Consider the following 13,047-nt stretch of genomic DNA (forward strand, 5'->3'; position numbering starts at 1 on the left):
CGACAAATGCCTTGCAAGAGAGGAAAGTCAGCGCTTCTGTCTTTCTACGTGGGTAATACTGTAGTGGCCGCGTTATAGTGCGTTGCAGGATCCCAGTGTAGCATTGGCAGTACTTATTACTCGAAGAACAGAAATTAGTTATCGCTTCTATTTTGCAAGCGGTGACGTTGCAGACGTGTTATGTTGAGTGCCAATCTTCCGTATGTTGGACTTCAGTGACAACAGCGCTTGCTAGCGTTTACACTGTCAAAATCTCCTTCTGGAGAAGGTGGGGCTTTGTCAAACCAAGACGCTACAGAGCCATTAACAGAAAACCCAATGGCACCTCTTGGGCAGTCTTGATTAATGGAAGACATCCCTCACGCCGAGCATTAGGTCGCACGACGTATGTATGTATGTATGTATGTATGTATGTATGTATGTATGTATGTATGTATGTATGTATGTATGTATGTATGTATGTATGTATGTATGTATGTATGTATGTATGTATGTATGTATGTATGTATGTATGTATGTATGTATGTATGTATGTATGTATGTATGTATGTATGTATGTATGTATGTATGTATGTATGTATGTATGTATGTATGTATGTATGTATGTATGTATGTATGTATGTATGTATGTATGTATGTATGTATGTATGTATGTATGTATGTATGTATGTATGTATGTATTTATGTATGTACACGCATGCATGCATGTACGCATGCATGCATGTATAATTTGCGCACGCACTATCAGGATAGAATGAAACGGAGGCAGAACTCTAGTCTTCATCGTTCTGATGCCAAGTGTTGCATTCATAGCGGTTTTAAAACTTGTTGCAAGGTGATATACCGCGCCGAACTTCAGTGATAACAGCATCGGCGAGCTCGTGCGCGCCGCGGCTCTGGAGTTTCGTTCTCTCCTGATGTCATGCGTGCGTGCACGCGTGTACGCAGTATGTCTGTACGTATGCAAGATCAGGAACTCTCTAAAGTACCAATAACGGCCCGATAAGTTCGTCGTCTGCGCATCATCTAATGCAGTGTACGCAGGCGCCATTACGCAGCGGCGCAGTTTTCTCGAGATCTTGCATGCAAGTTCCCAGTCTGGCATTTTCAAGCAGCTGTCCTGGCCAGGAGACAGCGTACGGCGGCGGGAACGTGCGCAGTCGCACTGCTAACGAATGATCAAGATATTTGTTGCCGTATGGTGCTGTCGAAGTGCAATTAGCAGGCATTGGATCGCAGCAGGACATTCTTCGCCGAGGATGCATCAGCCGCCAGTTTCAGAGTCAGTTGTCTGCAAGCAATAAAGTAGGGTGGGGGATGCAGGTGACAGAAATATATAAAATTAATAAAAGACTTCCCTAAAAGGAAGAAAACAAAACGCAGAATGCAAATGTACGGTTTGGTGTGCCTGAAATGTATTCTGTAATTGCTTAGTTTCTGTTTAGTTCTGTTTAGTTCTTGAAGTGAGGACACTATGTTGTAATTGGCTATTTAAAACCAAAGCAATAATCCGCATGCAGCACATGATTGTGAAGACAGTATATAAACTCTTACGTTCGTGCCGCAGTTACCTGCTGCATAGGTTAGGTTGCTTTCGCATATACTATAGATATATGAGCAGGATGTATATGTCAAACAGTGACATATCGTTTACAGTGCAACGAATGTGGATTGCATTGCGCTAAAGCTTTGTAGCAGTAAGATAGTTTTGCCTCGGAAGTTCCCTGCACTTCTACGATACTGTTACTGCGCCAGTGGAATTCACTTGTTGACAGAAACAGTGCTTACAAATGAAACTTTTTGCAATTCTGACGACCTTGTATAATCCTGAATCCGGCTGAACAGCTGTTGCCATATTTTTAAAAGTTCAAAGCACAACAGACACGCCGAAAACAGCAATTTGCAATGTTCCTGCTATGTAACGCATGATGCCGCGATGTATGCGCAATCCTGCGACGTACACTAGATTGGGCTTGCAAAACAATCAATAGAGCTATCAAGTCGGTCAGGTGCTCGTCTCACGTGTTTCGCTTTTACAAATCTTGGAATTCAACGGATACAAATATAATCGATAAAAAAAAAAAAAACTGGAGGGCGAACAAAACATGGCACATTGCGTGGCTTGCTGCTAGTGGTGAAACAGTATGCAGTTTAAATTTTTTTTTGGTACTCTTCTCTTTTCCAACTTCTTCGGCGCAACTGCGTTAACAGCGAAGTCAGACGCTGATGTGAACGCATTTGACACCAAATAGTTAAGAGAAGATATCTCCGAAAACGCGAAGAACAATGTTGTATTCCGCACCAATGCAAAATGGCGCGAAAGAAGAAGACACCGGACGAAGGCGAGCCCGAAACTACTGTCGTAACGGCGAACAACAAAAGAGAGCTTTTATTTCCGGTCAGGGCCTTATATTACCTACGCCCGTCGCGCACAAGGTTGGCTACACCAGATCTATCGTGGAGAGGTTGCCAACCCGCAACCTGAATAGGCTGAACACATGTAAACACATCATCATCCCCTTAGCAAAAAAAAAAAAAAAAAAAAAATGAAGTCACAAATAGAAGTCCCGGAACCGTGACGGAAGACGTCGGTCCCTAGTCGATGGTCCTATTGACGTCACCACTGAGGGACTGTTAAGGGGTTGACACAAACTTGCATAATAATGCGGTGATCTCGGAGGCGTGGTTGCCTGCAGAGGCAGTTGCGAGTCGTCCGCACCACACGGGTCAGGGTCTTCCTCAGTGGGCAGGAGGCTCGGCGACTGCTGGTTACTCCCGGTCTGACACTGCTCTGGAACAGACACCAACTTCGACGCATTCCATGTACGCCCATCCTCCAAACGGAAAGAGCTTGAACCTAGCTGCTTGACTATACGTCGGGGCTTGGAGTAGGATAGTTCCGCCTTTCCCGTAGCTGCTTGGGTACGAACTCTCACATAATCTCCTTCCCGGAACTTCGGAGCCTTCGCCGCTCGCCTCTCGTCTGTGTAAGTCTTCATTGACATCTGCTTTGCCTGAACACGGCAATGCAGGCTTTTGGAAGAGCTCCTTGGACGGCAAGCCCACAATGTCGAGGCGAGTCCTGGGCTGGCGGCGGTGAAGTAACACAGACGGGGAAACTCCTGTACAGGGCCAGATATTCCACTACAGTCGACTGGATGCATCGGCCTTCCAAAACATAGAGTTGAATGAAGTCCTTCAGACTTCTGTTGAATGTTTCCACCAAGCCGTTGGCTTTGGGGTAATATATGGATGAGACACCATGCTTGATTCCCCTCTCCTTCAGGAAATTTTCAAATACTTGGGATTTAGACTGGGGTCCATTGTCAGAAATTATTTCCTCCGGGTAGCCTTCGCGGCTGAAAACATCAGCTAAAAAGTCAACGACAACTTCAGACGTCACTGTATTTGTGAAGTAAACTTCCGGCCACTTAGAATGGTAGTCTATGAGAGTTATTACAAACTTCGGACTTGCCTGCTGCAAGTTGAGGGGGCCTACAATATCAATGGCGATCTTCTGCCATGGCAGCTCTGGGAACACAACAGGCTGCGGGGGTGCATTAGTTGGTTTTGCCGACGTGTCAGTTGCTTGGCAAACGTAGCAACTTCTGACTGCGTGTTCCACCTCCGTATCCATTCGTGGCCACCAGAATTTCTCTCGAAGTCCTTGCTTCATTCTTGTGATGCCTGGATGCGTGTCATGCGCGAACACCACCAACTCGGATGTCAAGGTTTCGGGCACAATTCTGTCCCCTTTGAACACAATGTTGTCTATCACTGAGAGTTCCTCTTTCACCTCATGGTAGGGCCTTACTTCTGGGCCTAAAAGCTTTTTAACGGGCCATCCAGAAGCAATGTATTTAGTCACGCTCTGTAAGGTTTCACTCTCAGCTGTAGCTGCTTGAAGCTGCCCTTTGGTGATACAAGACAGTACCACGGACACCACTTCTTCGTCCAACCTGGTTCAGCTGCAGATGTCACAGCTAGCCTGGATAAGGCATCAGCCACTACGTTATCACTTCCTTTTTGGTACACAATGTCAAAGTTATAATACAAAAGTCTGGCAGACCATCTTGCAATTCATAGCGGCCTTCTACCAGCACCTCCCCACGACAGCAATGTCACCAGCGCTTGATGATCAGTTCGGAGAAGGAATCGCCGGCCCCACAAGTAGACGTGCCAGTGTTCACATGCGAAGAGATATGCGAGGGCATCTTTTTCCCCGCAGAATACTTGCGTTCGGCAGACATCAATGATCGGGATGCAAAAGCTACCGTTCGCAGCTCTTTCCCTGCTTGCTGCTGCAGTATAGCACCCAGTCCTGTGTCGGAGGCGTCCGTAGTCACAACCACCGGCAGTTCTGGATCGAAGATGTGGATCACGCTACATGACGATAACGCTGCTTTGACTGCATCAGAGCTGTGCTGTGCAGCTTCGTCTCAGACGAACGCTTGCTGTTTGCGCAAGAGTTTCCTGAGCGGTTCTACAACGTCCGCATAGTGTGGCACGAAACGGGCGTAATATCCTGCGAGTCCCAAAAACGATCGTAACGCTGGTGCATCTTTTGGCACTGCTGCCTGGGTGACTGCTTCAACCATTGAGTACATGGGTGCGATGCCCTCACTACTCACTACATGACCCAAAAAAGATATTTGGTCCACATCAAAAACACATTTTTCATTCAGTGTGAGACCTTCATTGGAGATCCGTTTCACAACTTCTCGCAAGTTCTCATCGTGTTCAGTGGCAGTTTTTCCCCATACTACCATATCATCTATGTAACACAGTACCCCTTGGATGACATCAACTTCTGGAAAGCTGCAGGTGCAGATGCAAGACCCAAGCATACTCTTCTAAATCTGAAAAGGCCTTCATGAGTCACAAATGTCGTTAGTTCACGACTTTCACTTGTCAGTTCCAGCTGATGGTACGCAGCTTTCAAATCCAGTTTTGAAAATCTAGTTGCACCTACCAGGTGGTGCAGCAGTTCCTCAGTGTGGGGGAGGGGGAACCCATCCACTATGATGGCCTTGTTCACCTCTCGGGGGTCAACGCAGAGGCGTATCGTCCCATTGGGTTTCTGCACAACGACCGCATCAACTCGTTCGATGATGCCCGACAGTTCCAGTTGGCGCAACTCGGCAGACACACGTTCATGCAGAGCAAGCGGCAACCGTCGTAGCTTGGCAGCTACAGGCTTCACCGAGGGACGAACTTTGACTTCGTGCACGAAACCCTTGACCTGGCCAAATTAACCGGAGAACAGGTGCGAAAACTCACCACGCAGGTGGGCTGGCAGCAGCGATGAAGGCTGTGAATCTGTTTGTAGACACAACAGCGTATCCCCTTCAATGCAAAGTTGGAGATTCTGTATGGCATCCAGTCCCAAAAGCGATGTACCATGCTCCACGACGTGAAAAAGAACACAGGTTTGAACCTGCTTGTAGGCTACATTTGCCAGAAAGCAACCCTTGACTGCAATCCGTTGCTTTGAGTAGTCCACCAGTCTTACTTTATAATCCGTAAGTGGACAGTCGGAGAAATGTTCTTGAAAGCTTGCTTCACTAAGCCGGGAGACAGACGACCCCGTGTCGATGAGGAGGCTCAGAGTAGTATTATTAACATTGACATCGATGTAAATTCCTTTCCCTCGCATACCTTCAGTGCTGAGGTTGAGAACAGAGATAGCATTCGTCGCTTCAGGCGTGTTCTTGCTTTCGCTGTTGCCCTGAGACTCACCCGGGCGTCTTGAACGGCACACAGACGCAAAGTGTCCAATTTTGCCGCAGTTACGGCATTTCACCTTCTTACCACTGCATTCTCTTGCATTCGCTCGACGCTCGGTTGACCCGCAACAGTAGCACGCCGAAAATCCACTTGCACTCGTACGTTCAGGCTTGTCAACAATTCTTTGCACCACCGAATCAGCTGAGAGTTCCTTAAGTTCATGTCGTGTCTTCGATGTGCTTGCCAAGCTCCACAGCGCGGCTCAGCGTATGGCTCGTTCCCTCAAAAAGCAGACGCTCACGTATTTGTTGCGATGCCGCCCCTTCAAGTAGCTGGTCTCGTACGGCTTTCTCCATTTCATCACCGAAATGGAGAAACCGAAATGGAGATGCACACCTTCAAGTGCAGGTGTGCGCATCTTGAAGAACTCACGGTTTTACCTCGTCGCCATTTATGTTGTATTCCGCGCCAATGCAAAATGGCGCGAAAGAAGAAGGCACCGGGCGAAGGCGAGCCCGAAACTACAGTGTACTAGAATACTGTACCGAAACTACTGTCGTAACGGCGAACAACAAAAGAGAGCTTTTATTTCCGGTCAGGGCCTTATATAACCTACGCCCATCGCGCACAAGGTTGACTACACCAGATCTATCGTGGAGAGGTTGCCAACCCGCATCCTGAAAAGGCTGAACACATGTAAACACAACAAACAACTTCTGCAGCTGGGAGTGCAACTGCGGTTTCCAGCGCCGTTGCATTGCCTGCGCTGGGAAACTCCTCATTCCGTGCTTGCTGTCAAAGCTAATGGCCAGAGAGCCGTCAGTTCACTGTAACGTCTGTGAGCTGGTTCTGCCGGAAAACAGACACCGGCTTCTATTTTGTCTAGTTCGCTTTACGCATGTCATACATGTGGCTACATCAAAAATAAAGAGCAGAAATTTGACAACGTATCAAATTAACAGATGCCAAAGGCATGTTGCGCTGCCCAGGCGGCCCTGCAAAAACGCCGGTCAGCAGCGGCCTCCATACAGTGCTTATCGGTTACGGGTAGTACAAAAGCAAACCCTCTACTAAGGAATGTATGGCGCCGCAGTATATTTGCTTATCTGAGCTGCACTGCAGGTGGGAATTTCGGAGAATTCCTTGCACTGAAGGCTTTATTCCATGCAGTGGACGCCACGAAAGAAGGAACATGCAGTGCCGAATACGTATGCGGTGCGCGAGAAGTAGATCAGTTTTTCTACGCTGCCACTTTCGCGAACAGCTCCAGTCAGACGACGTAAAGATGCAATAAACTGTCGCGATATGTACAGTATAGTGAGCAAAAAGATACGATACTTTGCATTTGGGTCCTGTGAGCTAAACTGCTCAAAATGTTGGTACTGCGTTATGCCAGACCGCTAGCCTAGGCCAATAGCCTCTTGAACACACACTGCCAATCTTATACGTTATTCACACCGCATAGCCCGCCCACCGGGCACGCTATTTACGTATTTCAAGAATGTATCACAAGGAAACCGTATTATATCAACCAGTATATTAAAATACGTGCAGGCTTGTAAGAGAAATTTTAGTAGGGGGACAGGTTAGCCGAGAAATAATTTGGCGTGCTACTACAGTAAAGAGAGATCAAAGGCCGAGAAAAACAAATGCACACGCATTCAGTCGCACGAGAACTCGGAAACCAGTGAACACCATGAAATGAACAAAACGGGAAGTGGAGCTTTATGGCCCCGTCAATACACAAAATATTAGTCATCTCTGCCCCTTTGGCTCCTCCACAGAGATGGCTAACATTTGTTGGCATTTAGATGGCTAATAGGCTTCGACCGAGCTGCCTTGTATACTCCTCTACTTCCCTCGAACTCGAACATCGCGACAGGCACGTCAGTCGCGGCAGTGCGGTCTTTGACTGGCGGCATCTTGGCAAGCGCGAAAACCTAACAAATTATTACCAGCTGGAATGCGAGTGTCTTGTTTGCTCCTGGAAGGGGCGGCCACAATATCGTTTCAGAAAGCAATAGTTAGAGGTGTCAGACGTCAGGATCAATTTGGCTTTACTCCGAAGTTTATAGCAAAATCAAAGAGCCATTTTCGAGGTACTTACACAATTAGCCATTACTCGGAATATGTATTATCACTTTTCAAATAAGAAAAAGCGCATAGTGTTTTTTTTCTGTATGTAGTAATGTACTCCTAATCATAAGCCTGGAATTCTTTCTCTAATCCCTACCACTGTTGTCGCACCGCAGTCTTTAAGCTGGTTGGTGGCGCGTTTAGGACGCCATCGTGGAGGGCTCCTTGAAAAGCTTCGGACTACTTTAGACTAATGCAATTTCATAGGCGCATTTTTGTCACATCAGATGACGAAACACAACCGCTTTGCCTCGAGGGCATCGTGGCGTCTGTAGCGAAAACACTGACGTAACTCAAGAGTTGACGGCGGTCTTACCAAATGCAGGCTCTTCCGTAAATTACCCTTGTAGGGGCCACTGATACATTCCGTCGATATTCGAGCTCTGGCGTGCAAAATTTTTCACTGAAAAACAGAAGGAGAGAAGAGAAAAGCGGATGAAGGCAAATGCACGGCGAACGCCGACTAGCTGAAAGGCCACACGTGTCTCAAAGTAAGCGCCACACCCCGTGGTTTCGGACATCGCCTGGCGTCACGGTTGCAAATTTGCACTGACTCTGCAGCGATGAATGCAACAATGAGAAAGCCCGTGCTAAAGCCAACTTGAAAAAATACGGCTGTTCGCAAGAGCGGACATCGCAAATGCGTACATACCCGAATCTCTGTCAACGAGAATTGCACACTTTCTATATGAATCAAGTGACATCCAGCGTTTTTGTCTCTAATAGGAATCATTACAAAACGGCATTTAGAATTCCACAAATAAACGCTACTGCAGCTACGCAAACTACAGAAGTGGAGCTGCTGTATTGTTCGCCCCCCCCCCCCCCCCCCCTCCTAGCGGACCCAATGCTGAACCCCTAAAAAAAGATAATACCCTAACGAAAGCACCATAACCTAGAAAAAACAGTGAACTGAGTTACGTATATTATCGAATTACATTTATAATATCAAGTTTAATGAGACCGTTATTCGAGGCAAACTTCATGACTGTTGGGCTAGTTGGTCTTGCATAATAAACATGGTAAATTAGCACACGTTCATAACAGACACAGAGTTCTTCGTGTCGATTATGAATTTGCGCTAATTTACCATAGTTATTGTGAGGCAAACTCATTTTTAGATCACTAACGAGTACGTGCTCCGGAATATCGGGCGTCAAATTTCGCAGTTTCTATTCTTTTCTCAGAAAAAAAAAAAAAAAAGGCGTTACGTGCTTCTACAGATGTGTGCGCCATAGCAGGGCCAACAGCGATTGGCATGATATAGCTACGCGCGTGGGCCTATAGCGACGTATCATCAGGCGCATTAATAGGCTGAAATGAAACATCGGCTCACCGGCACCTCGGAGATAACGGAAGGCCTGCGTCCTTCGAGCCGTGATGCTACGCGGGAAGGTGGAGTGGCCGTGCGTACATTTTGATGGAGGACGCGGGTGACGCTTGGGACTATCATTTCTCCAAACCACGTTTCTCGATAGGAGAATAAGAGCGTCGGCCTTCCTTGTTGACGTCCCAGTCATAACGCATGCTCCCTCTCTCACCTAAACACTATTCCATGTCACCAACTCCGTGCAGTGCAGCTATACCGGTCGCGTCAGCCAACCCTGCTATAAAGAGGACCAGAAGGGCTTCCCCTCCCTTTGTCCGTGTCTGATCGCCCTCCAAGAGGCGCCCGCTGAATGGAAGCATTGCGGTAGGATCAGCAGCGCACAACCGGCGAGCCCTTTTCTGGAACATGCAGCCGGCTGTCGTTATTTTCCCCCGCGTGGTGGCTAAGCTGCTTTGGCGCTACGCTGCTAAGCCCGATGGTGCGGGATCGAATGCCGGTGGTGGCAGCCGCATTTCGATGTGGGTGAAATGCACGAAAATGCATAGGGTTTGGCTTTGGCACGTAAAACCGCAGAATGCTTTTGTTTCTTATCAGCTGACACGAGCCCTAGCCTTCGCTCCACTGCAGAAAGTTGGTGAGACATCGGGTGGCTTTGAGCTCATGCGCAGGTCGATCAAATTGTGAAGGCTGCCTTTGCGGAGAAGCCTTCGGCTGAATTATTACTGACCAATCTGAAGGGTAATTTGGACGTTTGTTGTGTTTTACTTAGAACTAAAAAAAAAGGCCTGTGAAATTGATTTGAATCCCGTCCCTACAGAAGAATTATCTGCCCAGACGATCATAATTTTCAAGAAATACCAAAGCAATTTCGTCACTAATTAAACTAACTACAATTAATTAGCTTTTTACTAACTAACTTAACGGCACAGTGTTTATATTGGAAAGTTGAAGAGAATCGTCACAAAAGTCCAATTCTTTCTTTCCACATTTTCAAGTGGCCATGTAGCTAACTGGCGTAAAATAATTCGTTCAATGTGCAGTACCTCAACTACGCACGCAGCATCGCGAAGCGCAGCTCGACGTCCAACCCTTCCTTCGCGCAAGCTGCGCAAGGGAGCCAATCGCCGTCGAGAATTTCGATCCGGATCGTACTTGATCACGGTCAAATGTGGTCGTGTGACACCGGTATTAAGGTAGGTATGGCAAAGCTTTATTTTACGCCGCCCCGCTACGTCACAGGAGGTTGCACTGTGAGCTGCGCAGCGCGGTTCCGCAAGCGTAATAAAGCAAATTGAACGAATAATTTGACCACAGTTATTTTGATCTACACGACCATTTTGAAATGTAGAAACACCGAAACTATGTTTTTATAGTGATTCTCTTCAAACTTCCCACATAAACCTGAGCCGTAAATTTTATTGTTAAAATGTTAATTAATGTAATTATTTATTAGTGAAATAACTGATTTGCTTTTTCGTGCAAATGACGTCCGCCTGGGCAGATAATTTATCCGTAGTGACGTAATTCGGGTAAATTTCATAGGCTCTACTTAAAAAGAGTGTTCAAAGTAAAAAAGAAAAAGCACACACTATTTAGTGAACCAAACTTTTGTTAATAGAATTTCACATAAAGAAGCTTGCCTTGGATGACGATCGCTATCAATTTTTAAACAAACATGACATATAATGTCCATAATTTAAAAAATGCGAATAAAATTTTAATAATTGGTGATATACTTGGGGGTTCATGGCTGCCGATTGTGCTAGCTTTGGCGAAATAATAGTGCAGCATCAGCATAGCTTGCGTAGCTGAATTATAATTCTTCCTTACAAAAGTATTGGCACCTTAATTCTGAATGGTCGATGTAGTTTTTAAGTACGACTTCGGCTATGCAAACTACGTTCGTATTTATTGGGACATTAAGAAAATATTTCTAATGTTGGGTACTGCATACCATGTCTCGCTCTTGCTGTTGCCATTAAACAGTTCGAGTTTAGCAGGACTACAGCGCACAGTACAGTATGTGTAATATCGGTGGGCCAACAGTTTGCAAGCTCTTACAGTATTTGGCCTCGCGGAATACAGAGATAATAAGCCAACGTACAGCTTACTGGCAATTCATTTGAATAGCTCCTGCCGGATTTTATTAAGAATGCCCACAAAAGACAATTAAGCTTAATGTCAGTAATGATGATGTTAAGGCGCTGCTGGTTCATACCAGATGCATCGAGAGCGGATTGGCTTTCTCCTCGACAAAGCGCTGTAAGCGGTAAATCCTGGTGGCACTGACGCATGCATTATGAATAAGATGACAAAAAAGGCTATTCAAACGTAAGGGCGTCATACCATTATACTGGTACAGATTGTGGTCTCTGTCACACTCAGTCTCAGACAACTCCTCTGGTTCACCTAAGTCATCGTAAGGGACTTTTCGGCAAGTGCCTTCTTTAAACCGCGAGGAGAGCTTGCCACTGGAATAGAAGAAGTGACAGCGGGAAAACCGGGGCTTTACTGGCAGCCTCTGGTGTCATCCATCCATATTGCATGGACGGCTCTGCACACTCGAGTCGTGCCCTCAAGCGGCACCTCAATGTGTAATTTTGGAGCGCGCAGCACTGGCCACGGCGTGCTTACCTCGTGTACGTCTCCTCTCTGTACTGGACCGGAGATGTGGCATCTGGACAGAAGGAGGAAGCCGGCACATACAATCAGAGGCATGCTTCTGCCGGTGCACACAAGCGAAAAGAGAGGAATAAACTCTCGTGCACCGAAATTTAAAGTTCCTATAGTGGGAACTGTTGCACATTTCCGACAGGGGACACGGCAGGAGCCTGCCACCCTCTGTTTATTTTTTTTGTGTGTGTGTGGTGTGTGCGTGCGTGTGTGTGTGCGTGCGTGGTAAACTTTTAAGGCTTGGAAAGTCCGTTTTAAGGCTTGACAAGTTCGTACGCATCTGTTAATTGAGCCGCCGCTAAATGTCTTTATGCGCAAGTCTCATTGCACCGAAGGAAGGCGCATTCGCCACTCTAATACGCGCGCAGCAATAGCGACGAGAACGCGCCTTGTTTCAGGCCGGGCGCGCGCCGCCGCCGCCGGAGACTGCGGCTGCGCAGAGGTACTTTCAACATGGCTCTGAGGCGAAAAAAAAAAATATAAAGAAGTCAAAGCGCGCGCTATCATCGTCCAATCTGAGATACAGGAGAGAGCGAAGAAGCGGCGTTGATCAAAGGATGGCGGTACTTTTCTTATATAGAAGATTTCGCTCACGCGATAACAGCAGCGATAGTGCGCTCCCAAGAAACTTCCGGTCACGGGCCTTATCAGTCTACTGTGCCGGATCACAAAGCGCACTCCTGGGCCGCGATTTTGTAGCGATTCCTTCTCCGATGATATTCCTTTTCGCACTTTTCGCGCTTTGTCAGTGGTCAGAGCGATGTCCCGCCCGCGTTATCAAAGCGATCAGCCGGCCGTGAACGGTGGATGCATGATAAGAGTGGCATATAATCGAGCGGAAGGAATCGCTACAAAATCGCGGCCCTGCTAATCTATATCACCGCCACTGTCTTTCTTGCTCGCTATATTTAGCGGACTATGTCATTTAGCCGAACCGGAAGCCGTCCAGGGCGCATCCTTGTAAACAGCGAAAAGGTCTATAGGGACTTTAGGGACTCGCTTCAACGCGAACCAAGCGGCAAAAACACAGCGCACACGACGCTATCAGCACTCGGCGCACTCCGTCCCTATCGCAGATCTCTTTCAAGATAAGGCCTATCGCGGCCACCGCATAACAAGTGTTGGGCTGTTGGCCGTAGTATACGCAGCAGCCGCCGGAGCAGAACGACCTCCTCCTCCTC

At 47.1% G+C, this 13,047-nt stretch overlaps 1 pseudogene; it reads right to left on the reverse strand.

The window, feature by feature from the left end:
- Window positions 1–630: 630 nt before the first annotated feature.
- Window positions 631–13,047, reverse strand: part of LOC119430888 (Down syndrome cell adhesion molecule-like protein Dscam2) — a 552,287-nt pseudogene continuing 539,870 nt past the window's right edge.

Source organism: Dermacentor silvarum, chromosome 1, assembly GCF_013339745.2.
Source record: "Dermacentor silvarum isolate Dsil-2018 chromosome 1, BIME_Dsil_1.4, whole genome shotgun sequence".
NCBI classification, from domain to species: domain Eukaryota; kingdom Metazoa; phylum Arthropoda; class Arachnida; order Ixodida; family Ixodidae; genus Dermacentor; species Dermacentor silvarum.